General features: G+C 42.1%; 1 protein-coding gene across 7 annotated transcripts in view; it reads right to left on the bottom strand.

Annotated features, from left to right (window-relative positions):
- Window positions 1-5794, bottom strand: part of IPCEF1 (interaction protein for cytohesin exchange factors 1) — a 206431-nt gene extending 200637 nt beyond the window's left edge. For 4 of the 7 annotated variants that reach the window (XM_003898020.5, XM_009205833.4, XM_017958209.3 and 1 more), the window contains exon 1: window positions 5620-5788. The gene's annotated coding sequence lies outside the window, so the exon portion shown is untranslated. Of the gene's footprint in view, window positions 1-5619 lie in introns of all 7 variants that reach the window. The other 3 variants (XM_021937715.2, XM_021937716.2, XM_021937717.2) reach the window with 2 other exon arrangements.
- Between the last annotated feature and the right edge of the window lie 17580 nt (window positions 5795-23374).

Here is a 23374-nt window from a genome sequence, read left to right as displayed (position 1 = left end):
CTCGGCTTCCTGAAGTGCTAGGATTACAGGCATCAACCACCACACCTGGCCTGGTTTGGTATTTTTATCTCAGCTTTTATAGATGAGAAAACTCAAGCGTGGAGAAGTTAAATGTTTGCTTATAGCACAAAACTATTATATACCACAGGCAGGACACTCAAGTCTCCTAACCTTTTGATCTGTGGTGTTCCCACTAAAAAAAATTGAACCTAATAGAAGGTCCCATCAATATGGGTCCAACAATACTCAAAATGGAAACTGGATATTTTTAAATTAGTTTGGGTACGGTTATGAAAGAGCAGCGTGAGGGATCCTTGTGGTGATGGAACAGTCACATATCTTGACTGTGGTTGTGAACTACCGAGGGATGGTTCTGAGGCCCCCGCAGTCCCCTTTTGTTCCCTGCTGGCTGGAAGCATTTCCTACACGGTACCACCTGGCTGCCTAAGAAGACAATCACGGATGTGCAATCATGCCAAGGCACAGACAGTTTCCTGGAAAAAAGAACAACTCCTTTCCACTACCTCCTCCCTAAGAAAGTAGAAAAGAATTTCACTTGGACAGTTTTAAAGTAGAGAGCAAATCTGCTCTGCTCACACTCGCCCTTGGTGTCAAATCATTATTTATGTAACAAAAACTTTAACATAAATGAAAACAATGTAATGTGTAGAATGGCAGTTAGGCCACAGGCTCAGAGACACAAAGATCTGGGTTTGAATCCCTCTCTCCTGCCTATTGTGGTGGTTTGAGGCAGAGGACTTTACCTCTCTAAGCTTCAATTTCATGGAGATAACGATAGTACTATTTCCCAGAACTGTTTTAAGAAGTGGCTGAAATAGCCTAAAAAGGAACGAGATCATGTCCTTCGCGGGGACACGGATGGAGCTTGAAGCCATTATCCTCAGCAAACTAACGCAGGAACAGGAAACCAGACACGGCAGTTCTCACTTACAAGTGGGAGCTGAACAATGAGAACACATGGACACAGGGAGGGGAACAGCACACACTGAGGCCTGTGGGGGCGGGGGGAGAGGGAGAGCTTCGGGAATAGCTGATGGATGCTGGGCTTAATACCTAGATGTTGGGTTGATTTATGCAGCAAATCACTGTGGCACACATTTACCTATGTAACAAGCCTGCATATCCTGCACATGTACACTGGAACTTAAAATAACAGTTGAAGAAAGAAAAAGAAATTGTAAATGTAAATGTAAACTAAAAGGTAAAAATAAAAGTGCAGATCACAGTGTCTAGAACCTACCAAGTGCTCAGTAATATCATTGGTTTTTATTGAGCACTCCACATATGAAATATTCAGAAAATGCTGTAGACTCTGTTAGGAATCCTATCATGCTGCTATTTCTATTTCGATGCCTAGTGCATGCTGGGTTTTTGTTTCTTTGATTAATTCTTTCATTTCTAACTTGACTTAGTTTTCCTTGACGATCTGGTCATTCTTCATGCAGACTTGTTTTGAAAGACTCATCCACATTCTAGTAACTTTGGGCTGAGTTTAAGCTGGCCCACTTTTCACCTTTCAGCCCTTCTGTGTCAATCCCTGTGTCAGTCTAGGAGGCCTGTCTTTGCTCACATTTGTTCAGCCCTTTGCCTTTTTGTCTGCCAACTATCTCTCCTTTCTAAGGCAAAGATTGATTCTAAGACAGAGACAGAAGATTCTTTTTCAATGCCTACAAGCCAAAATATTTTATTTTGCTTATGTCCCTGATAAGGGACTCCATGGTGACCTGCTGGCCCTGAGAGATGGCAGGGCCAAGATTCTAACAACAGGAATAATAATTCTTGACTCTACAAAATAATCCGTGACTCTACAAAAATGTTTTCATGACCTCTCCCTATGCGTACCAAGATGATAAAGATATGGCAACATTCCCTAAAAAATGAATTGCAATTATACTGGGAGATTTAAATTGAACTTAGCATTAGTAACTGACGAATTGACTATTGAATTTTTTAGGAAATCATCAAACTCAGGTTTAGACGCAGTTATAAATCATTCAGAGAAAATAACTCATTTTCAGGTCATTCTAGGAATTAATCAGACCAGCCAGCCCCAGGGGGACCATGTTTCCTTTTTCTCACTTCAGAGTTGACACATGATTCTGCACCAGGCTTACTGTCAAAGGGGATTCCCCTACAAAGACTAAATAACATAAATTTTAAGTGTCATTTCTTAGACTGCAATGAACCATGAACTTTAGCACACTATACCTAAAACATTGCTTTTGTTGTCCTGTTGGTGGAAGATTTAAGGAGGGTTAAATTTTTGTCCATTTCTTTTTTTTTTTTTTTTTTTTTTTGAGATGAAGTCTCCCTCATTGACCAAGCTGGAGTGCAGCCGCATGATCTCGGCTCACTGCACCTCCTGGATTCAAGCGATTCCCATGCCTAACCTCTTGAGTAGCTGGGGTTACAGGCGCCCGCCACCATGCCCAGCTAATTTTTGTATTTTTAGTAGAAACAGGGTTTCGCCATGTTGGCCAGACTGGTTTTGAACTCCTGACCTCAGGTGATCTGCCTGCCTTGGCCTCCCAAAGTCCTGGGATGACAGGCATGAGCTACCGCACCGGGCTTATTTATTTTCTTTCAACATTTGTTTTATTTTCATATTACTAAAATAGTTCAGGTATGTTCCACTAATGAAAAATCTGGGAAAAAAATAGAGTACAAAGTACAAAGAAAGAAAAATCATGAGCTATAAGTCCACTGTTCATATATTAACATTTTAACACCTTTCACCCAAATCTTGCTTCTTTGCAGTATTTTTACATAGTTGAAAAAGTTATGTTCCTCCTTTTTTGACTTAGCATTACATCATGAGACTATTTCCATAAATATCATTTTATTGATGACATTTCTTTATATACCACCATGTGTTCAACCATTCTGATAACTAGGATTATAATATTTATTTTAAATTAATGATTCTTTTAAAAACTCACTTTCACTTTATAAAATTCAGAAAATGTACAAAGCATAAAGAAGAAAAGACAAATTAGTGATTAAAGTTTTAAGCGTGGCTGTGGCAACTTGAAGACTGATATTGATAACTGCCATTTAACGCAATCACATTTTTAACCCTCATACAACAACCCAAAAAGTCAGTATGTTATAGTCACCACTTAATAGGTTCAGAGGTCATAGAGCTGGTGGGTTCAGAGATACAGATTTTGAACAGATCTATCTGACCCCCAAACTGTGTTTTCTCTTGGCTAAATTACACTGACCTTCCCATAATTACCTCCACCATCACCTCTACCACCATCATCTCCAACCACCATCTCCACCATCTGTACTGTCACTTCTACCATCACTTCCTCAACCACCTCCACCATATCTACCATCACTTCTACCATCTATCACCTCCACCATCACCTCTAACCACCATCTCCACCACCACCTCAACCACCACCTCCACCATCTCCTCCACAACCACCTCCACCATCTCTACCATCACTTCCACCATCACCTCTACCCCTCCAACCACCATTTCTACCATCTCCATTACCACCTCCACCATCGCCTCCACAACCACCTCTACCATCTCCACCGTCACTTCCACCATCACCTCCCCTGCCACCACCAATTCCACCACCACGCCCTTTATCTCCACCTCCACCTCTACCACCACGTATTGCCACCCCTTTCACTTTACTGACCTAGGGATTTTTCTGATCCCTGTTCTACACACCCTTTCTTTATACCTTCATATTCTCCTCTCCTGCTTCACTCTGACCTTTTCTAACCTTCACTTTTTAAAGTGCCTGAGTAACAGAGATAAAGCAATGGCTTTCCTACCACATTCATTTTATGAATTATCCCAGTTATTCATTCATTCATTCAACAAATATTTACTGAGAGCAGGCACTGTTCTGAGCACTTGGGAGCACAAGTAACTCCTCCATTTGCAGGATTCTCTTTAAGGCTGAAAGGCTTATTTTTTAGGATTTTTCTTCACACATACACGCACACACACACACCATTTGCCACATTGGACCTACTTGCAAATTGTTAACCTGTACTTCATTTATCAGCTCACACTGCAGAGCCTCCAAGCTGGATGGAAAGCAGAAGTGAGCTGTTGATTCAAAAGGATACACGAGTCAAAAGGAAAGTCTCAGGCAATAGTCATGAAGTAATTTCTTATCTCTTATTGCCACAGCAAACTACCGCAGGAAAGAACTTCCTATTTCCATACTCTGATGATGTATATTTGCTTAACACAGCTTGCCTGAAATAGTTCATACATGGACCCACTCCAGAAAAGACACTTGATTTATAAAAAGAGGAATGGAAGAAAATTAAAAGGTAAATTAAAGAATGAGTTCATCAACACATACACAAACTTACACCCTTTTCCTCCTCGCTTGCATGATGTGAGCAGAAAGAAATGCATGTTCTTTCTTTTTGTGTTTTCTTCTTTATTTTATTTTATTTTGAGATGGAGTCTTGCTCTGTCGCCCAGGTTGGAGTGCAGTGGTGCAATCTAGGCTCACTCTAACCTCCGCTTCCCAGGTTCAAGCAATGCTCCTGCCTCAGCCTCCCAAGTAGCTGGGATTACAGGTGCATGCTCCCATGACCAGCTGATTTTTGTATTTTTAGTAGAGACGGGGTTTCACCATGTTGGCCAGGCTGGTCTCGAACTCCTGACCTCAGGATCAACCTGCCTTGGGCTCCCAAAGTACTGGGACTACAAGTGTGAGCCACCACACCTGGCCTTCTATTTCTATTTTCTTTTATTTTCCTTTTTTTTTTTTTTTTCCTGTAGAGATGAGGTCTCATTACATTGCCCCCAGGCTGGTCTCAAACTCCTGACCTCAAGTGATCCTCTCGCCATGGTCACCCAAAGTACTGGGATTACAGGCATCAGCCATCGTGCTCAGCCCTCCGTTTCTATTTTCTACATAAAATAAATAACTAGATAGAAATTAGACTATCAAGGATAGCACTAGGAACACATAGGCCACTCAAGACTAATAAAGTCCACTGCCGTAGTCAAAGATGCTTCAGTGGGTTATAATTCTGCCTCCTATAATTAAATTCTTTCACATACACCCCAGCAAAGAAAAATCAGGTGCCCCAGACACCCTTACTAAAAGCCTCTGAACCAACAACACCTAGCTGTCATTTTCATACCAGAGATATTGTGTCAAGCCCAAGACCTTTATGAAAGAGTAAAATGCCCCCCAGCTGCCTCCACGCAAAGGAAGCTCCCCAACAAAGAACACACTTTCTCGAAAGAGGGTGGCCCCAGAGCGCTTCCCACAATGAACTCCTCAGGACCCAAACACACGCAGAAAAGTGCTTTTCTAAATCAAACCTGTGGTCTGCAGTCTAAACACCTATCAAGACAACACCCATTTAAGAAACACAAAAGCACGGTGAGTATACAACTCTCTCCTCTTTCAAAGCTTTCACAGAATTAGAGAATCTTTAGCACCTGGCTTCCCAGATTACAGAGAGCTTAGTGAATATCATATCCCCAAAGCCACATTTCCTACCTCACTACTCTAAGGAGAGTTCTAGGTATCCATTGCTTTGCCATCTTGATCTGTCAAGCAATTACCTCTCACACATCAGCCAAGGAGTGACGTTACTTACATGCAATACAAAGAGAGTAAATCCAAGAGTAGTCTCTTTATTTCTGGATTCTGAAGCCTCATAGTACTCTGAGGCCAAGCTTGAGGATTCTACTCAAAGCAGCCTTAGCTCTGGAGGCTCAGTCAACCCAGAACTAACATTCAAAGCTGATCAGAGAGTAAAGTTCTTTCGAAAGAAGAGGAAGTGTCATCTCCACTTCCTCAATCCTATTGCTCTTCCTTCTCATTGTTATCAAACTCTTCCTGGATGCCCATATCCAGGACAAAGTACATGTAAGGCAAGCACACCCCATCTGCCTGACTTCATTGATCACTAAGCACTGCCCCCAGTGTATTCATTTGCTGAGCACATTGGCGAAATAGTTCATGGTTCTGCTTTCCTGTTTTGGAGGCAAGAATGTTCATTTACAGGGCATGGAGGGTAAGATGATCTGCAGAGTCATTCTCAGCATTTTTGGGTGAAATGCCACTTCAACCCCTTAGGTTCAATCTTCTTTCAGATTTCCCTCTTTCCTCCTTTCCTAATCATTCCTAATGCTCTCATAAACAGAGGGTACACACACATTTGTAAAAAGTATTTTAGGAGAAAAATAAGTCTTAGCCTGCCATCTTTTGCAGTACACATAGTAGAGTCTCTAACTTCAAAACTTTTCATTCCCACACTGGAAAAGGAAAATGGCAGGCTGAAAGTCAGAGATATTCCATCTTATTACAAACAAATTCCTGCCCTCCCAATCTCCCTTTCAACACCAGCTTCTTGGTTCTCCATACCTTCTTGGGAAATGAATACAGTCTCACTCTATTTATATTCTGCTCTCAAATAAAACATTAAAAATGGGCTCATGACCAGTGCAATCTTCCAAATGTGGTACCTAAATTTTAGCATGTGTATTGGTTACTTTTCACTGCTTAGCAAATTACGCCAAAATTTAGTGGCTTAAAACAACAAACATCTATTATCCCATGGTATCTGTGGGTAAGGAATCCAGGCCCAGGTTAGCCAGTGGTCCAGCTAAAGATCCCCCTACAAGGCTGCAATCAAAGTGTGGGCTGGAACTGCAGTCATCTCAAAAACTCAATGAGGGAAAGAAGCTCTTCTAAGATCGCTCATTTGGTTGTTGGTAGGATTCAGTTTCTTGGGGATGATTGGACTGGGGGTCTCAGTTCAATGCCACCTATTGCCTGGAGGCCATGCTAAGTCCCTTGCCACATGGACTTCTACTTAGGGCAGCTTCATATCATGGTAGCTAGCTTCATTAGCAAAAGCAAGCAAGAGTGAAAGAGAATGAGAGAGAGTTGAGTGAGAGCAAGATGGAAGTCACTTCTGTAACCTAATCTCAGAAGGGACAGTCTATCACTTTTGCCATACCCGATTTGTTAAAAGCAAGTTACTTGGTCCAATCTCCACTCAAGAGGAGGGGATTACACAAGATGTAAATTCTGGGAGGTGGGGATCAAAGGGATCTTAGAAAGCTGCCTACTAAAGCATGTAAAACGTTTATCCAAACTCAAGTTGCATCTGTCAAACCAAATGTTAACAAAAGGGAAGAATCATTTAAAGATAAAGTCATAAAATACAGTGATAATATTGAAAGAGTATCTGAAATATTAATATAATACTATAGCCCAATACTAGCCCACACTAGTCAATACCAAGATCACACTGCTCAGACCTGGGAAACTAATGACTTGTTCTTCCATCTCCAAGAAACAGACAAATAGCATACAAGCAAAAACCTAAACTAAACTATACAACGAGAGCTGGGCAGTCTGGAATCCCAGCACTTTGGAGGCTGGGGGAGGGGGATCTGTTAACTTCGGGAATTTGAGACCACCCTGGGCAACATAGCAAGACCCTGTCTCTAAAAAAAATAAATAAATTTAAATGTTTAAAAAACAACAACTCCAAAACTAGCCTAGAATCTGGATGGTAGCTGATACAATTTCAATAAAAAGAATAACTTTTCACCTAATTACAAGACTGAGAAGGCCTCAAAGGAGACATAGCATCAAACTTTTCTGATTGGGTATATATAGTCACCTTAAGCAGTCATCCCATTAGGATCAGAATTCCCTGACACATGGTCTTCCTCCTCCTGCACTCAATGCGTGTGCCCCTTCCTAAGGATGGCCCGTCCTAAGAATGACTACATTGCCTGTAGTCCCCACCAATCCCACATGTTACAAACAGAGACCACCTCTTCCATCATCCTTTGTAAGCATGATTTGCTTAGACCAGGCCTAACAGAAGGTCTGTTTCATGGCCTGCAGACAACTGGGGGCAAAGAGAAGAGGGCCATTCTGGGTGGAGAAGTAAATAATTCGGTTGACCTTAGATCTTCCAAATTTCAAGATGTGTGCTAATGTCCCACACAGGCACTGCTGTCACATGATCCCAAAGGATAAAGGCAACACATTTCTTTTCTTTCTTTCTTTTTTTTTTTTTGAGACAAGAGTCTCACTCTGTGGCCCTGGCTGGAGTTCAGTGGCACAATCTTGGCTCACTGCAACCTTTGCTTCCTGGATTCAAGCGATTCTCCTGCCTCAACCTCCCTAGTAGCTGGGACTACAGGCATGCACTATCACAGGCGGCTAATTTTGGTATTTTTAGTAGAGATGGAGTTTCACCATGTCGGCCTGGCTGGTCTCAAACTCCTGACCTCAAGTGATCCACCCAAGGCACAACTTTTGAAAGCAAAATAGAAATCTTCTGTATGGCATGTTTTGTATGTCCACTTTTTCAGAAGATTTCAAAGTTACAGATTAAACATGGCCTGTACCCCAATATACTCTATGCCTCAATTCAAATGTTGATAAAAAAGTAAAAGTAAAATGTTACTTTTACTTTAGGAAATTTTTCTTAAAATATGTTAAAAGTAAATAATGTTGTTGGAAGAGCAGAGAAAGAGAACATGTAACTAAGTTATTAATGCTATTTGGTAAAAGCTCTTGCCCTTGAGGAATAAATAATAGTTTGAAAATACTTCAGTTTCTGGTTTCAAACTTTTTCACATTTTCTTTATAGTCCTGTCTTTCCTTCCTTGCTTGCTTCCTTTCCTTTTCTTTTTTTTTTTTTTTTTTTTTTTTTTTTTTTTTTTTTTGTTTTTGTTTTGTTTTGTTTTGAGACAGGGTCTTGCTCTATTGCGCCAGGAGGCTGGAGTGCAGTGGTGCGATCATGGCTAATTGCAGCCTTGACCTCCCAGGCTCCAGAGATCCTCCCATCTCAGCCCCCTAAGTGGCTGGGACTACAGGCATGAGCCACCACACCTGGCTAGTTTTTGTATTTTTTGTAGAGACAGGGTTTTGCTATGTTGCCCAGGCTGGTCTCGAACTCCTAGACTCAAACAATCTGCCTGCCTTGGCATGAGCCATCACATCCAGCCTTCTTTACATTCATTTCACAGGATGATTGCTATAGACTAAATGCTTATGTCACCTAAATATGTATGTTGAGGCCGGGCATGGTGGCTCACGCCTGTAATCCCAGCACTTTGGGAGGCCGAGGAGGGCAGATCATGAGGTCAGGCGTTCGAGACCAGCATGACCAACATGGTGAAACCCCATCTCCACTAAAAATACAAAAATTAGCTGGGCGTGGTGGCTGGCACCTGTAATACCAACTACTTGGGAGGCTGAGGCAGGAGAATTGCTTGAATCCAGGAGGCAGAGGTTGCAGTGAGCCAAGATCATGCCACTGCACTCCAGCCTGGGCGATAGAGCAGGACTCCATCTCCAAAATATATATATATATTTTTTATATATATATAACATATTCTATATTATATATATTATGGACCTTTGGGGAGTGATTAGGTCATGAGGACAGTGCCCTCATGAATGGGATTAATTTCCTTATTAAAGAGAACCTGGAGATCTGCCCACCCCTCCACCATGTGAGGACAGGGCCAGAAGACAGCCACCTATGAACCAGGAAGCAGGTCCTCACCAGACACTGAATCTACTGGTGCCTTGGTCTTGGATGTCCAGCCTCCAGAACTGTGAGAAATAAATGTCTGTTGTTTGTAAGCCACCCAGGCTATGGTGTTTTGATATAACGGCTTGAACGACTAAGACGAAGATAAAATGTAAATTGAATCTGCGGAGGAGTGAAAAAATAAAAGAAGATGCTGTATATTTTGAGCAGGAACAAAATGAAGGTTCTCTCCGTGGCTTCTTGTTTGTGTACACTTCTATTTCTGGAAGTGTTGCCTCATCTTCTCCCTAAATTGACTTGTCTTCTAGTTCCCTGCTTTATGTAGAAAAAAAAAAAAAATGGTACTAGGTGTTATTAAAGGAATTTAGTGGCATCAATAGCATGGCCTGGCTTCTCACCAGACATTTAGATGCCATCATCAAAGACATCCTCAAAAGACATGTTATTTACATTTATGGGGCCAGATTAGAGCCACTTAAATTCTTTGAGTAAAAATCACCTGATTTGTAGAATTAGAATAATCCTCAAAGCGGCCGGACTGTCAGTTCAAGATGGTGGGCTGACCACAGATTTGCTCCCTCCCCAAAGACTCTGTTAAAATGATGAGCAAAGTATAAAAAAATATATAGGGCCGGGCGTGGTGACTCACGCCTGTAATCCCAACTCTTTGGGAGGCCGAGGTGGACAGATCACGAAGTCACAATATCGAGACCATCCTGGCTAACATGGTGAAACCCCGTCTCTACTAAAAATACAAAAAATTAGCCGGACGTGGTGACACAAGCCTGTCATGGCAGCGTCTCGGGAGGCTGAGGCAGGAGAATCGTTTGAACCCGGGAGGCGGAGGTTGCAGTGAGCGAAGATCATGTCACTGCACTCCAGCCTGGGTGACAGAGCGAGATTCCATCTCAAAAGAAAAAAAAAAGATATAAACCCACAATAACCCAAAAAAAGGAGGAAAAGCATCAGAACTTGAGAGAGCACAACAGATTTCTGGCAGCCTGAAAGCCGATGGAGGCACAATAACAGATGGAGGCAGGCAGGGGAACCACAATATCCCATTAGTTAGCAGAACACGGCATTGGAGGAAATTGTCCGTGTGCAGTGCTGAATCCCTGAGAGGACCGGAACTCAAGCCAGGAGAAGCTAAGAGAGCTAAATGAGTGATAGAGGGACAGGACTGAAAACAGGAAGAGTAATTAAAAGTCTGTAAGAACTCAGCCCCTCCCATACCCCTTTCAAATATCTCTGTCCACCCAGCCTCTGCACAACAAACACACACAATTCCAACCCCGGGCAGCATACCGAAGATTTGTCTCTACACACAGTGAAATCATGCAGAGAATACAGGCATTGTATGTGGATATGGGCACTCCAGAGTCAGAATTCCACATTCTGGCATAAGAGTCTCATCTAGCATGTGCTAGATGATGTGCTGCTTTTTTTTTTTTTTTTTTTTGAGACAGAGTCTTGCTCTGTCCCGCAGGCTGGAGTGCAGTGGCGGGATCTCGGCTCACTGCAAGCTCCGCCTCCCGGGTTGAAGCGATTCTCCTGCCTCAGCCTCCTGAGTAGCCGGGATTACAGGCGTGCGCCACCACACCCAGCTATGTTTTGTATTTTTAGTAGAGACAGCGTTTCACCATGTTGGCCAGGCTGGTCTCAAACTCCTGACCTCAGGTGATCTGTGCACCTCGGCCTCCCAAAGTGATGGGATTATAAGTATGAGTCACCACGCCTGGCCTAGATATGCTTCTAATCAGTATCCTTAGAGACAGTCCTGAAGATACTGTATCCATTAAAAAGAACAGGATGCTAAGAAAGGTAAATAATCTGAAAACAAGAAAGACCCCTTGGATATTGCAAATATAATTGTTAAATAAAGATTTGGATGGACAGGTTGGATGACAAATTCAAGTGAAATTTTCAGGAAATATTATTCAATGACAAAGTCAAAGAAATAACATTAAGGATCCCCCTGAAGTCCAAGAATATTTAGATTAAAAAGTCTCATTGAGTGCCTAAGATGAATTTCAAGTCACTGCAAAATTTCCAAGCTCCAGAAATAAAGAGAAAACCTTAAAATCTCCCAAGCACAGAAAATAAGTCACTTTCACAGAAACAAGGAATTAAAGAACTCCAGATTTCACAGAAGTAGCATTAAGGGTTAGAGGGTCAGCGAGCAAAGCCTTCAAAGTTCTGAAGGATTTATATTTCACCCTAGAATTTTATGTTCATTCATCCAGTGTATTAGTACATTTTCACACTGCTAGAAAGAACTGCCAGAGACTGGGTAATTTATAAAGGCAAGAGGTTTAATTGACTCACAGTTCAGCATGGCTAGGGAGGCCTCAGGAAACTTACAATCACCGTGGAAGGTGAAGGGGAAGTAAGGCACCTTCTTCACAAGGTGGCAGGAAGGAGAAGTGCTGAGTGATGGGGTAAGAGCCCCTTATAAAACCATCAGATCTCATGACAACTTGCTCTCACGAGAGCAGCATGGCGGAAACCACCCCCACGATTCAATTACCTCTACCTGGTGTTTCCCTTGACACGTGGTGATTATGGGTATTACAATTGGGTGGGGACACAAAGCCTAACCATATCATTCAGCAAATATTTTTGAGCACCGGTCTAGGCAGTGGGGAGGCAGCAGTGAACCAAAGAACATCCTGCCCTCAGGGAACTTCTTTTCTCACACTCAGATCAGGATGGTGTGCTCTCTACACAAACTAAGAAAGTAAAATATAAAGTGTTAGGTAGAAATAAGTGCTAAGGAGGAAAAATAAATCAGAAGAGGAAATATATAGAGTCTAAGGAGAGGCTAAAAATTAGATGGGGAGGCCAGCGAAGGACTCACAAAGGTGACCTCTGAGTGACAGCCTGGAGGAAGTGAAGGCGTGAGCTGTGTAGACAGCTAAGGGAAGAGAGATCAGTCAGACAGAGCCCCAAATGCAAACATCCTGCCACCCCCAGAGCCTCTTGGTGCCACAGGAACAGCATGGGGGCAGGTATGGCTGGAACAGAGCAGAACGGGTCAGAGATGGAGAGGGGAGCCAGGGAATCCATGGTTATGGTTAGTCCTATGGGGATCATTGTGAGAACTTGGGTTTTTGACTCTGACCATCTAAAGCAGGAGCTGACAAACTATTTCTGGAACAGGCCAGATAGTAAATATTTTAGATTTTGTGGGCCAGTCTCTGTTCAGTTACACAACCCTGCCGTTGTGGTATCAAAGCAGCCATAGATAACATGTAAAAGAACAGCTGTGCTCTAATAAAACTTTATTTAGGGCCACTAAAATTTGAACTGCCTATAATTTTCACGCATCACAAAATCTTCTTCTTTTGAATTTTTTTAAGCATCTAAAAATGTCAAAAACTGTCATAACTTACCAGCTGTACAAAAGTAGGCAGCAAGTCAAAAGTGGCCCATGGAGAGTAGGTTGCTGATCCCTGAACGAAAGCATCAATTAGGTGTGAAGGTAGAACATGCTCGTTTTCAGATGCATCAGAGCTGACTCAGAAGGATGACTGCCCACATACCCTTTCTTTTATTTTTATTTTTATGTTTCGAGACAGAGTCCTGCTCTCTTGCTCAGGCTGGAGTGCAGTGGCACGATCTCAGCTCACTGCAACCTCTGCCCTCCAGGTTCAGCGATTCTCCTGCTTCAGCCTCCCAAGTAGCTGAGATTACAGGCATCCGCCACCACGCCTGGCTAATTTTTGTATTTTTAGCAGAGACAGGGTATCACCATGCTAGCCAGGCTGGTCTCACACTCCCTGCCTTTAGTGATCCTCCCATCTCGGCCTCCCAAAGTGCTGGTTTTACAGGCAAGAGCCACTGTGCCCAGCCTCCACATACCTTCTTAGGAAGTTACTTGATGACGGACCCCAGCAAAATAAGGGAGTAAACTAAAAAATGGAAGTGGTGGAATCCAGGAAAGAGAAAACTCAACCTGGGAGTGTTGCAAAGGGAAATCCTTGGATGGGAATCAGGCAGCTGAATCAGACAGCAAACATCAGCATGGAGCTCGGTAAGAGAGGAAAATGTTCCAAAAGCAAAGTATTCAAGGGAAAATGGAGTCACAGAGCGTGATACCACCCCTGAAATTATGGAGTAACCAATATGGGCAGCGCAGCCAAAGAAAGAAAAATAGAAAAACAATTAGAAAACATCAAGAAATAACAATAAAAGCAGTAAAGGAACAGAATGGAATTACTCTATACTGTTCGGCTTGTGAAGTTAATCATAATTTTTATAGTCATAATAATGCAATACTCACAACTGATTTTCAACTTTGAGGATCAAGGTCTGGAGAAAACATGTAAGACAAGAAGACACTGTAAGTGGCAGAGTGTGGTGGCTCGCACCCATAATCTGAACTTTGGGAGGCTGAGGCAAGAGGACTGCTTTAGCCCAGGAGTTCAAGCCAAGAATGGGCAACGTAGGGAGACACTGTCTCTATGTATATTTTAAAGAAAAAAAAAAGAGAAAAGATTAAGACAATATAAACATTAAAGTATGCTGGACTCTGATGGCAGCCACTAGCTACTGAAAATTAAGCTTCAGCTAATTACAATTTAGTGAAATAAAAATTCAGTGCCTTGGTGGCACCAGCCACAGTTCGAGTGCTCAGTGACCGCTGGTGTCCAGGATCTCCCATCTTGCACAGCACAGACGTGGAGCATTTCTCTTCCACTGGAAAGTTCCTTTGGAGAGCCCTGGGGGACCTGAGAGGTGGCAAGAGAGGTTTGAGAGCCAACTTACAATTTGCGGATTTTAAGTTGGCCCTCAAACTTACAGGAGATTCTCCGCAAGCAAGAAACAAGTGGGAGCATATTATTTTAAAAGTTACCCAAGTAACTGACGAGCACTAACCGGGAAGTTAATTATAACACACAAAATCTGTGTGATCAGCTTGGCGTGGAGAGAGCTGCAGCAGGAGAAGGCGGCTTTCCTCTTTGTTTCCCCTCCCTGGAGCCCCCCGGGATCTCCAATTGTCCCTGTTTAGCAAAAGTTGGTCCATCCTACAAGGTTTAGCCCTGATGTTCGGATGTTACTTCCTCAGTGAAGCGTTCCCCATCCCTCAAATTTAGCCCCTCCCTCCTTGTTCTCCCAGCATCCCATGCATGTCCCCAGTGCACATTGTCCTGTGTTATTATAACCATGTAGAAGCAGGGCATGCAACATGCATTCTCAAGGTCCCGGTCCTTAGAAGGGCCCTGCTTAGTTTAATGCTCTGCAGTCACTCTTGAAATATTGAATAATTTATGAATAAGAGGTTCCCTATTTTCATTTTGAACTGGACCCCATGAATTATGGAGCCCTCCTGGTTTTAAGTTTGCCTCTCTAGCTGGACTGTCAGCTCTCTGAGAGCAAGGATGCATCATTTTTGAGTTTGTATCTTCATGATCTAGCACAGGGCCCTCAGTAAAATGACCGTTTTCCCTAACTGATACTTAGCTATATTTTTCTTGTGAGGGCTGTAATTTTTTGTACTCCAAGATCCAAGGACATAATCCATCTCTCAGAAAAGCTATGGTTTGTAGGCTATTGGGAGCCTCTCTCACACCATCCATAAACCGTTTCTGACTTTCTCTGATGCCTGAAATGCCATAATTACAGTTTTAGTCTTTCTTTTTTAAGGCGTTTCCTTCTCTTGCACCACCAGTCTCTCTGGGAGAGGTGGCCTTTAAGCTTCGCTATTGAACTTCAACGAATATGAATTTGTCAGATCCCTTTAGTTTAGACAGAAACAACCCCATCCCCAAAGCAGACAAATCATTTTAAGTTCACACTTTGAACACATAACACACAGCTGTTACTGATTTGGGATGACGCTGGTAAGACACGTAGACAAATAACTCAAACAGCTTTCAAGCCTCAGCCACTACAAATCAGCAAAGTGAAAATTTTAATATTATACATGAAAATATATCAATATTCAAGATTTTCTTGAAGAAGTTATAGTCTCCAACACATGTAATATCATCTTGAATTTATGTCTGAAACATTTTCTCATCTTTCCCACTAATCAGGTATAAAAACCCTTCCCTGTTTTATTCACTCTTGGATGTATCTGTGGAATGTGTGCTAAAATCTGGGGGCTTTGCATCTAGGAAAGAAGGAGAGTGAAGACAACCAAGCAGATGAGGAGGGGCAGTGTGTGACAAATGCTGTGTGCCTAATGCTGCATAGAAGGATCCTGAGAGAGGCCAAGGCGGGCGGATCACGAGGTCAGGAGTTCAAGACCAGCCTGGCCAAGATGGTGAAACCCAGTCTCTACTAAAAATACAAAAATTACCCAGGCATGGTGGCAGGTGCCTGTAATCCCAGCTACTTGGGAGGCTGAGGCAAATAATTGCTTGAACCTGGGAGGCGGAGGTTGCGGTGAGCCGAGATCGTGCCACTGTACTCTAGCCTGGGCAACGAAGTGAGACTCTATCTCAAAAAAAAGGGACTCTGAGAGGTCAGGGATGGAAGAAGGGAATTTGGCAGGCTGTCCTTCATGGAGGACACAGCATAGACCCTGATCTTGAAGCACAGATGAGATACTGAACTGACAGGGGGAGAAGGAGCAGGAGATGACAACCCCTAACGTGAATAAAGGCTCAGATCAGCTGGTTGACGATCAGCTCAGTGGTTCTTACTGGGCTGGCACAGCCTCCTAATGGGCATTTTAGAGGTTTGTGTGGGATTTTTTTTTTGTCACAGAGATTGAGAGTTGTTCCTGGCATTTGCAGGGGGTAAGATGGGTGGGTGGTGATGGTGGTAGTGGTAAAGGGCATTTGATTTCCCTGAAAACAAAGGACAGTCCCTCATAACAAAGAATTATCCTATGTCCCACACAGTTTCTAACATCCCGCCAGATACCTGTATTCATTTGGCCCTTGAATAACATGGCAGTTAGAAGCACTGATCCCCTGAGTAGTTGAAAATCCACATATAACTTTTAACTCCCCCAAAACTTAACTTCTAATAGCCTACTGTTTACCAGAAGCCTTATCGATAATGTGAATAGTCAATTAAAACATATTCTATATGTTTCATGTATAATACACTGTATTCTTGCAATAAAGTAAGCTAGAGAAAAGAAAATGTCATTAAGAAAATCATAAGGAAGAGAAAATATATTTACTATCCATGACATGGAAATGGATTATCATAATGGTCTTCATCCTTATCATCTTCTCGTTGAATAAGCTGAAAAGGAAGAGGAGTTGGTCTTGCTGTCTCAGGGTGGCAGAAGTGGAAGAGCTGAGGAAATGAAAGGGAGACAGGAGAGGAAGGCACACTCAGTGTAACTTTCACAGAAAAAAAAATCTGTCTCTCAATGGATCCATACAGTTCAAACCCATGTGATTCAAGGGTCAGCTGTAATATGAAGAGTATGGAAGGTTTAACTGACTCTAGAAACAAAGTCTTTTTGCATGGTTTCCACTATATATACATTGTTCCAGGAATGCTACTTTCATAGTTTAAAATGTATCTTGTAAACTTGTCTTATTTGGCAATTTACAAAGAATTGTTGACCATTTCAGAAATCACATTAGCATGATAGCCCTGATTATGAGTCTTGTAACGATCTGCATTATAGTAGCTGTCCCATTCACTGTGATTTGACATGTACATATGAATATGGTTAGTTAAATATTACTTCAAATGTTAAATAATTTTTTTTTTTTTTTTTTTTTGAGACGGAGTCTCACTCTGTTGCCCAAGCTGGAGTGCAGTGGCCGATCTTGGCTCACTGCAAGCTCCACCTCCTGGGTTCACGCCATTCCCCTGCCTCAGCCTCCCTAGTAGCTAGGACTACAGGCACCCGCCACCACACCCAGCTAATTTTTTGTATTTTTAGTAGAGACGAATTTCACTGTGTTAGCCAGGACCGTCTTGATCTCCTGACCTCGTGATCCGCCCACCTCGGCCTCCCAAAGTGCTGGGATTACAGGCATGAGCCACCAAGCCTGGCCAATAATTTTTAGAAGTATCACCAATGTTTAGCTGAATATTAGCCTTAAATCAAAACTTATTCATTATAAATTAGAGTCTGACTATTTCATTTGTTTTCCTAGTGTGGTCATGTCTAAGCATTTATACATTAAAATACTGTAGATATTATTTTATTACTGAATGACTTTTGTTTCTCCTATATATATCTCCTATATATATAAACACACACACACACACACACATATATATATATATATTTATTTTGAGGCTGAGTTTCGCTCTTGTTGCCCAGCTGCAGTGCAATGGCGTGGTCTCAGCTCACTGCAAGCTCCACCTTTGGGGTTCAAGCAATTCTCCTGCCTCAGCCTCCCAAGTAGCTGGGATTATAGGTGCCCACCACCACGCCCAGCTAAGTTTTGTATTTTTAGTAGAAAGGGGATTTCACTATGTTGACCAGGCTGGTCTTGAACTCCTGACCTCAGGTAATCCATCTGCCTCAGCCTCCCAAACTGCTGGGATTACAGGTGTGAGCCACTGTGCCTGTCCTGTCCTTTATATTTTATTTACAGCAGTAAGAGCTAATGGATATAGAATGCATATTATGTGCCAGACACATTATAAAAGCTGTGCATATTGCTTACCTATCTTCTCAATAACTCTATGAGGCAGGTACTGTTGTTACTCCCTTTTCAGAGATGAGAAAAGTAAGGCACAGAGAGGTCACTTGCGTGAGATCCCATGGGTAGTAAATGGCAGAGGCTGGATTCAAGCCTGGCCAGGCTGGCTCCAGACCTCGTGCTTTCAGGCAAATTACTGTATATCACTATGTTGTTGTTGTTGTTTGGCTTGCGTGTCGGCAGATTATATTATTTATGAATTTTATTTCAAAATAGCAAAGAGGGCATTTCAACATATATTTGATGATGGAACGGGAAGCACTGAGAACCATTGGCTGCAAATTGAGGCTAACATGAAGGAGCAGGAAGTGAGAATTAAAACGAAAGGGGCAGCTGAGGGCTAGGCTGAGACTCACCCCAGTGTCTAACTCAGGAGTCTGGAGGTGAGGTGTGTAGGATGCCAGCCTCCTTGAAGAAAAAGCATTCTGAACATCACGAATTTTGCTGACATTCTATCATTTCTCTATGCAGAAATATTCTTTTTATTAAAAGAAACAAGATTCTCAATGGCAAGGACTTTCTTTTCTTTTAAACTTCAAACCTGCAGGTGCAACGTATGGCACGTTATGGCCAAGGAATGTTGTTTGAATTCATTATCTTTTCCAAAAGTAAAGACTAGAGTGCACATGTTAGTCTTTCCTCCTCTGTGTTCCTCTATGTTTTGCCCCTCATACACTTATTAGGAAAAACAACAGCTCCATTCTGATATCATTGGGTGACTGTATCAGCCTAACATATCTGTATTCCCAAGAATGCCAAGGTTTAAAAGAGTCACTTTCTGTTTCAGTAAATGAGATAGTAATTGGAGCAATTTTAGCATGGATCATTGCATAACATTGACCTCTTGGCTAATAAATCCCAGAGAGTGTGCAATACTGTTGGGTAAGATCCTTGTTTTACCATTTCTGAATCAAGCCTTACTCAGAGATGATCAGAAGACTACCCCCAGGTCAGGATGCAATACCTGGACTATTTTTACCTCCCTCGGTTTTGAGGACATGACTGAGCTAAGATTCTGCTGGTGATGTAAAGACCCAACCAACACCTATGAGCCCCAAGTCAGGCTGTTATTTGTTAGTGAAGCAGCCTTTTGGCCAGTAGGGATCTCATCTCTAACTCATACAGGCTTCTCCTAGTGTATCCCTTGTTCAGTAGGGATCTCATCTGTCACTCATACAGGCTTCTCCTAGTGTATCCCTTCTTACAACATGTAGTGCGGTTCTGCTAAGCACTCTCTCCCCAGCTCCTGCTTTTCCAGATAAGATTGTGCTTTTTGTAGACTGACACTCCCAGGGAACCATCAAGTGAGTGTGCACATTGACATGGCCTAAGAAAAGGCTCAGCTTCCCTGCACCTTCTAGACCACGAATGCCACCAGCCAGGCAGTTCAGGAGCCTGCAAAGATGAATCATCCTGGAGGCGTGATAAGAAGAGACTTGCACAAACTGGATGATCAAAGAATCGGAAACAGGTAAATGAAGTAGGTGCTGAAAATATTTTCAAGTATGTATCTGGAATGGGGTTTCCAATATAGATGATTTGTCAGATTTTCAAGATGTTACTAGCAGCTAGGGTTAGTGTAACAGGAAGTCAAAGTGTTATAGATCAAAGATTCATCAAAAAGTAAGGAGGAATTATTCACAGCTCCTTCAATTTCTACAGTTCCAGCAATTTACTATATTGTAAATTGAGGTGTTTCTATGATTATAATTCCACCTACACTCTAAATTGCTAGAAGTGAGAGTCAGTATCTTGTTCATAATGTATCTCACAATGCATAGCACATAGTAGGCACTTCATAAATATTATTGAAACAGTAAAGATGGAAGAAGTGAAAAAGATGTAAAGGGATATATATTAAGTGCCTATTGCTCTTCTAACAAATTACTGCTAACTTAGTGGCTTCAAACAGACATCCCCAACCTCTGGGCCACAAACCAGTATTGGTCCATGGCCTGTTAGATCTAACAGGGTGTCACAGCAGGAGGTGAGTGGCGGGTGAACCAGCGAAGTTTCATCTGTATTTACAGCCACTCCCCATCGCTGGCATTACCACCTCAGCTCCACTGCCTGTCAGATAAGTGGCGGCATTCGATTCTCACAGGTGCAAGAACCCTGTTGTGAACTGCGCATGTGAGGGATCCAGGCTGCGCGCTCCTTATGAGAATCTGATGCCTGATGATCTGTCGTTCTCTCCCATCACCCCAAGATGGAACTATCTAGTTGCAGGAAAACAAGCTCAGGGCTCCCACTGATTCCACTTTATGGCAAGTTGTATAATTATCTCATTATATATTATAATGTAATGATAATCAAAATAAAGTGCACAATAAATGTAATGCGACTGAATCATCCCCAAACCATCTCGTCCACACTAGTCCGTGGAAAAATAGTCTTCCATGAAACTAGTCACTGATGCCAAAAAGGTCGGGGACCAATGGCTTAAAACATCACAGATTTATTATTTTACCATTCTGGAGATCAAAGTCTAAAATGGACTGGCAAGGGTGTGCTCCTGGAGGTAGTAGGAGAGAATCCATCTCCTTGTTTTTTCCAGTTTCTAGAAGCTGCCCGCATTCCATGGCCCATTGCCCCATATCACTCCGGTCTCTGCTTCCATTGCCTGTCACATCTCCTCCTGTGACGCTGATGTTCCTGCCTCCCTCTTACAGGGACCCTTGTGAGTACACTGGACCCACTGGGATAGTCCAGGATAATCTCTCCATCTGCAGCATCCCTTTTGCCATGTAAAATAATATCATCACAGGTTCTAGAATGTGGGTATATTTCCAGGGTGGTAGAGGCGGGCACTATTCGGCCTACAAGCACTCTACCAGGGCAGACTTTCTCCCCTTACCTAATTCCAATAGTTCCTGATATCTGCTTGGACATTCCATGAGTAGCTGGATATCATCAAGCCCCAGAATGTAAGAAAAGATAATGTTTCCAAATCCCTAGCTCAGTTTATATCAACAGTCAAAGCAGAGGAGACACTTGATTTTTCCAGACCCTTTACTTTCCTCACAAATAAATCACCAAGATTTATCACCTCAACGATCTAATATTTCTCAAACTTCTCTCCTTCTTCCAATCCTGCCACCTCACTTCACCTTCAGGCCTCATTTTTGCCAGAATTGCAATAGCGATCTGGGTAGTCTCCCCACCTCGATGTGAATTTCCCCCACCCCTCCCTCCAAGAGGCTCTGCAGTCTCTTTAAAAGGCAAACCTACCACTCTCTGGGAGCCAAGCACAGCACCCTGAGACATTTATTGAACAGAATTGGTGATAATAGACATTGATTTGAAACAAACCAGATCCTATTATCTTTGATTTACTTCAGTCCTCATTTGTGAGGGACTATTTTGATTGGACTTCACCCACTACCTGTGGCAGTTTTGTAAGGAAGCCTATTTCTCTGGCAAATTAATTCATGCATAATACACATAAATCATATTTATAATAATAGCTTTCTAAGATTAAAAGGCACATCACAAAAGAAATACATGAACTCTTCAGCCTGGACTAAACCAATCACTGCCACCAAGTGGCCAATGTTGTCATTGGAGCCCAGAAGCACAAGGACGCAACAGTTTCTTCCCTTCGTTTGTTCTGTTCCAGCCTCCGATGCATAACTAACGCTATGGAATGTATCCAAGACCCACATCAGAACAGCAAGGAGCTGAGGTTTACAGGAGTAATTAACAGGATTTTTATATCTAAGCAGGAAAAAAGAAGTAAAAATACTTGTGAGTTTCACCATAGAAATTCGTTATTTTTTCCTTCTGCTTCTTTCCATTTCAACTTTATAAACACAGCGTTGCCTTGTTTATTGACAGTAAAAGGGATATGACATTTGGAAAGGTCATTTTCAAAGTAACTCAAGAGTATGTCTTTAAGAACTAAAACATATTTTTTAAATTTAGCCACATATAATGGGCACGTATAGATGCCTCCCTGCAACAGGAGTTTGAACAAAATGATGTGCTGTATGTCTTGGTGCAGCCTGAAAGGCCAGTAGCTGCCAAGAAGGATAACTTATTTGGTGTCACAGTGTAAATTCACCACAGTCCAGGGGCAGGCCCATCCTTGCAGGCACAGAAACTCTGTTTTGTCTCTGCCTTGGGATTTTCTGTCCACAGGGATGCCGGCTTAGCCTAATCAAGTCACACACAAAAACCAGAAAGCAACGTACATATTTGTTTAAGATAACGAATATAGCACATCATATATTGACGTTAGTTTGACTGCTGTTTTCTGTCTGTATCAGGGGTTGGGGTTAGGGATAGAAGTAAAGAGGAGGGGGAACCAGAGATGTCCATGTCAGAGAGAAGCAGAGAGCTGGGTTGCACAGTTCATTCTGATGCCGTTTCTGCTCTCGTTCTAGTTTACGTGGCTTAGCAACGTGCCTCCTTTTTCTGGGTAATTAACATGAGTCTCTGTTCCTTACAAACCAGAGAATGAGCTTAAAAGACTGTTAAACACGTAATTATCTCTAATTATGCCGAGTTTAAACAAATGGCTCTTACGATGTTCCCATCTGTAAAACTGATATGCCGATTCCTGCTTAAGACTTAGAGGTCTTGTTTAAGAAACTCGAAATGACTCTGATTCTCATATCCTAATTCCTACTTTACATCAGACACTTATTCTGACATTTAAAAAGACAGGCTGGAAACTGTCATTCTTGAAGAAATAGCTGTAGAATAGCCTCTCTAAGCTACTTGGAAATACCAGAATATCAGAACAGCAGTTCTTTACAAACTGCTAATATACGCCTTGTAAAATACTGACCGTACTAATGGTCATAGCATCATAATGGTAACACCGTTCATTTTCCCTTTCACACAGGTCCTGCCTATTATCCTTTGTGTATTTGCTACTCTCTTGTTTGGACCTACTTAGGATTTTCAATTGTTTATAATAATATTGTGGTATATTCAAATTGTAATACTTGCTAAAAATCCAAGTTATCAAGTCCCTTTCAGACACAGCTAGTAATTCAGGAAATTTCAGGAAATTTCTGAAGCACAAAATGTTCACCTATGACCTTTCGATGATTATGCAATTACAGCCTCAATATGTACTAAATATAGGTTGTCAAGAAGCCAGGAAATCCAGGTAGCAGCAAAGATTGAAATGAGCTAAAATGTAGCTGTGACTTTTTTTTTTTTTTTTTTTGACATGACATCTC

The sequence above is a fragment of the Papio anubis genome, chromosome 6 (assembly GCF_008728515.1).
Source record: "Papio anubis isolate 15944 chromosome 6, Panubis1.0, whole genome shotgun sequence".
In the NCBI taxonomy this organism is placed as follows: Eukaryota; Metazoa; Chordata; class Mammalia; order Primates; family Cercopithecidae; genus Papio; species Papio anubis.
Note: the sequence above shows the minus strand (reverse complement) of the source record. Positions and strands in the feature narration are given on the sequence as shown.